The 4,825-nt window shown below is 45.3% G+C and overlaps 1 long non-coding RNA gene across 1 annotated transcript; it reads left to right on the top strand.

Annotated features, from left to right (window-relative positions):
• The first annotated feature begins 743 nt into the window (after positions 1 to 743).
• LOC125181190 (uncharacterized) lies at positions 744 to 4,397 on the top strand. Its single transcript, XR_007160250.2, has 4 exons — positions 744 to 1,483; positions 1,665 to 1,697; positions 3,115 to 3,207; positions 3,689 to 4,397. It is a non-coding gene; the product is annotated as an uncharacterized lncRNA (long non-coding RNA).
• Positions 4,398 to 4,825: the final 428 nt, after the last annotated feature.

The following is a 4,825-nucleotide window of genomic DNA, read 5'->3' as shown; positions in this document are numbered from 1 at the left end:
TGCTGTTGGGAGGAAACAAGTTGCAGATGAACACGATTTTCCATGAGCAACAGCTGTGTCCCCCGTGGCCAAATCTCCCTCCCTGTCCATCTGCACTCCTGGGCCCCTCATGTTGGTGTCCATTGGATGGCATAAGCAGGACGCAGTAGCAACAGCTAATAGTAAGTTTACCCAAATCATTCTTGGTTTTCAATATAATTAAACTATACATGGAATCTTACAGGAGTATTGTGAAACAAATTAAACCATGATTAAACCATGATTGCTTCTCTGATTCACACCTAACGATTCATTAGTTATTATTAGAACAAATGCAGTGACTATGGGGTTGCACTCCTAAAGCATATGGATTCTGAGGGTTTTAATTTGGTGGTTATGTTTTGTTTTGTTTTGTTTTGTTTTTGCATACACATGGAAGTTGCTCAACAGAGGGAATTGCAAGTAGGTGTTGTGGTGATGTGCCCATGGGTGCCCCAAATCTTGTACCTTTTCTGGTACCTGTGCAAAGTGGATGAAAAATGATACTGACCTTGGGTGGTTTTGCATCATACAGAAATGACATAGTTTTGTGGGAAAAGAGAGATTTGAGTCTGTGGATCCACACTGCAAGATGAATTGTTCAAATATATAGGGACTGGAATAAGCATGTACTTTGGGAATGAGAGCTTTTTGCCAGGCCTGGATTTACAGAGAAGACTGTTTTGCTGCGTGCTCGAGGGGATAGGGTGATGGTAGCTGGATGCATGCAGATCAGGGTTGTGTCCAGAACTGCTTTGCTCCTTTCATTGAGACATTTCTTGCTCTGACAGCTTCTTAGTGAGCTCATCAGTGGTGGTGAAGGACTCGCCGTCCAAGCCTTGAGCGGCTCCAAGTTTCCATGACAGATGGCCTTCAGAGACCATCTGTCGTGGAAACACAAACATTTCTGACAGCCTTCCCTCTCCCAAGGGTTGACTCTTCCCGTATTTAAAAGCAGAAGCCTTTTCCCAATACCACCCTTGGCTTTAGCTCCATGACTCGAAGTCCAACATCAGCTGTCCTGTGCCATGGTCCAGCTGCCTGCACTGTACACTACAGTGCCTGCATGCACATGTAATGATGCAACAGCAAGAGCTGCAAAAATTCCATGTGTGTATACACATGGCCTTTTTTTTTTTTTTTTTACATTTGGTTAGGAAGCAGCTGCAGTTGCACGGAGGCTGTTCCTTAAAAGTGAAGAATTTGAACACAATTAATAATCCCTTGCCAGGGTGATGCCCTTGGACAAACAAAAACTAATCCAGACCGTGTTTCTGCCTTCTTGCAACTTTTAATCTTCCATGTAAGCTACTGGGAACGTTTCTATGGTTACCTCCTAGAATATCAGTCTGCCAACATCAGGTCATTTCCATCGTGGAACTTAAATTCAAGCTGGTCTTTTAGCTGTGCTGAGCTTTAGTACTGATTTTAGACTCCTGAAGAGCTGGAGGTGTACAACTTAGAGGTGAGTTCACCACTGGTTTTGTAGTGTCTGTCACAATGTTGATAGTGATACATGATGGAAAATCAGCAAGGGAAAGGCAAAATACCAAGAGTTTCATGTCCAGAAATTGTGAAGTCATGGGGCATAATGGCTATGGCAAAAAAGACTAATGATCATTTCATTAGGTTATCTCTTGTTTCAGGCTCTGGAAATCTCTGGAATTGCTGTCAGGAAGGTAAGCACAAAGACAACTTTTTTAGCATTGAATGCATTAATGTCATTCAGCAAAGTAGGTAAGATTTGTTATTCTCATCAAGGAACTGCGCGTGTTCATACAAGGGGTAAGCCATTTGCAAATGTGACAATGGATCAGATATATCCCTTCTCATAATAAGGAGAAGTGGGAATTTCGATGCTGTCTGGGCTACTGTATTTCTGCACTCAGCAGCTAATCACAATAACACATTCTCTAAGCCAAAATTCTTCCTGACCTGAGTTTGAATGCATGTGCTGCAGTGAAATATATCCCTCTAAGTGCAGTTTCTATTATCAAGTTGGATTAGAAATACGCTGTGAATATGAGAAAGAATTTTGAACCTTGTTGTCAGCTCTAAGCAGAACAATCACTTCTTTTTCTTTTCAAACCAGGGAGGTCATGTTGCTGATAGTCACAAAAATAAGCTTTTTCGAGTCAGCAGCTTTGCCTGATCTGTCGAAAATGTCACTACTTGCTGGTAAATATTCCAAAAGCCAGAAGTCTTTGTTTCAAAACCCAATTATGGTGGCTGACTGACAACAATGCACTTACTTATCACAGCATCCAAAACACCTGGCCACTTAAAAGCAACAATGCAAATAGTTAGGGCATCATAATTCTTGCAGTGCCCGAATAGCGAACAAAATTATTCCTATTAAGCATGAATTTTATGATAGTACAAGGACCTTAATTCTGACCCAAATGGAATGCTATTGTTCCACTGGTAAATTCAAAATGCAAACACAACACAAAGACTTTTTACAACAAGGATATAAAAATTATATATATGTAGTTTCATGACATATCTTGCATAGCAGTGACATTATTCCTGGTTTCAGTGCCAAACAAAGTCAAAAACAAATCTGAGGCACAGAACAGATCTCTGAATATGGTTAGAGAAAATTCTTTAAGCCATGGCAACTAACTCAGAAACTCAGAGGCTTGTAAAATACCTTCAGTAAAAGGTAAATAGAGTATAAAGATTTAATGCATGCCTAGAGGTCTGTCTGGGTGTCAGGCCAACTAATCATGCTGCTGAAGGCATGAATTCTTGCTTTATGTAGGGATTTACAAGTGACCTGGGACTCCATTAGGAAACCCAAAGGATTAAAAAGGGGAAGCTGTAGGGAAGATCCCAGACGGTTTGCTTCGAAATTGTACCTGTACTTAGCAAACACTGCAGGGCTACGTCTATAACACGGGATCCAGAAGGCAGGAATCAACATCCTGAAGGAGGGGTTAGCAGGTCTGGTGTCATAAAAAAAAGATGTCAAGCAATGGGCTGAAGTTTTTAATGCATTGAAGAGGAGAGGTGGTTGGTGGAAGCATCTCCCCCTCTCCAGGCTTGCTAAAAGCTCTGCATGCAGGTGTACTGCCTACTGTTTTCTTGCTGCAGCTGTGGCGTGAACTGAGGATGGGGCTGAAGGAAGCATCTGAAAGACCTTTGGCTGCTGGCAAAAGGGAGAAAAGCCAAAAAATTAGCCTGCTGGTAAGGTGTTTGATTGGAGGGCAGAGAGTCAAAATCAGTGAGCGGTTTGGGTGCTTTGCTCTGGAAAGGAGGAGTGCGACCCTTCAGGATGGTGGAGTTGGGAGCAGAGAAAGAGGAGGTCCTTCCTCCCTCCTCACCTGCCAAGGAGGAGGGAGGGCAGTGGGCATCCCCGGGGGGCTGGTGCAGGGACGTGAGCTCTGTCTGTGGATGTCTGTGGCTGGCTGTGAGTGGCATGGGGAAGTGGTGAATGCCCCAAGGGCCTTGCGGGAGGGACGCAGCACGTGGGAAACCTGACTGTGCTGAGCTGCAGGTAGCGGGGCTGGATCTGGGGATCCACCCTCCATGGGGACACCACCCAGGTCCTGTGGGGTTGCTCCTGGGGAGGGAGTCCCACATAAGAGGCTCCTGGCCAGCCCCTGCTCTTGATGCCCATGCAGAGGCTCTGTGTGGCTCAGTTTCCACTTCTTTTCTCTCCTTGCAGAGCACAAACAACGTCAACAGCTCCAGCATCATCAGGCACAGAAGGACAGACCCAGAAGAACCGCTCAGAGCTGCCATGCCCCACACATCACACACATCCATCTGTTCTCCTTGTGCCCCAGAGCAAATCACTCAGCATGGCAGGTAAAGCCTCTCTGCAACCTGCACCTGGAGTTTGCACCTGTGCCATGGGAGCCTCTGCGCATGAACCAGGATTCCTCCTTCCCTTCATTAACTACACAGGTATTTACAGGAAACTTGCTCTGATGGAAGTACCAATGCAGCTGCTCTGTCCAGTCTCCCACCCTGGAGCAAAACAAGGCTTTGCTGCTGCCCTTGGACTAGATGCCAAGGGATGCTCCACGTTTCCCTGGTCCAGACCCCTCTTTCTTCATGAGCCCTCTGCACCTTGCTGTAATGCATTAAACCACAGTGCTCCTCACAGCGATGGCCTGCTTGGAAGAAGAAAACTGGGGTCTTCGTAGGCTACTGAGTCTCCACCACGGACTTGCTGTCTCCATGCTCTCATTCCCACAAGAATGTTTTTTTTTTTTTTTTTTTCCCTAAGGTGAAGACTTCCCATTCAACCTTACTTACAACCAACAATCCAAACTTCTTCCCAGCCATGTTTGTGCAGCTATGCGCCTCTGTCACGTGGACCAGCTTCATGAACATGTTTCCTAATTAAACCTGAATGGTACATAAGAAAATGTCTTCTATAACTAATTATTTCATGCACAATCTGAAAACTAGTTAAGATCGTGTTTATGGTGTTATTAGATGTGTGTTCCTTTTCCAGCGTAGCTGAGAAAGGAAGCATTTGTCTGAACTAAAGTCAGATAGGGCTGTCCGCAGCCATCAGACGCACTGTGGCTTTGTCTCTGGCGTCAAAGGAGATTTAAGGCAATTCTCTGTCTTTGACGCTGCCTGGCAACATTGGGAAGGCTTTTTTTCCTAATCTGTGAAACAGTAAGAAAGCCATTAAATGGCGCAGAGAAGGAAGGAGGGCACAGACATGACGTCCGTCTGTGCTGGCAGGGAGACTCTGCCTTGACGCTGGGAGGGAGACCACCAAGATGCGTCCTTGCCACAGGGGAGGCACAGCCAAAGGTTCAACCCACATGTTTGTACCGAGCAG

The sequence above is a fragment of the Anser cygnoides genome, chromosome 17 (assembly GCF_040182565.1).
Source record: "Anser cygnoides isolate HZ-2024a breed goose chromosome 17, Taihu_goose_T2T_genome, whole genome shotgun sequence".
Taxonomy (NCBI): domain Eukaryota; kingdom Metazoa; phylum Chordata; class Aves; order Anseriformes; family Anatidae; genus Anser; species Anser cygnoides.
This window is presented reverse-complemented; position numbering and strand designations above follow the sequence as displayed.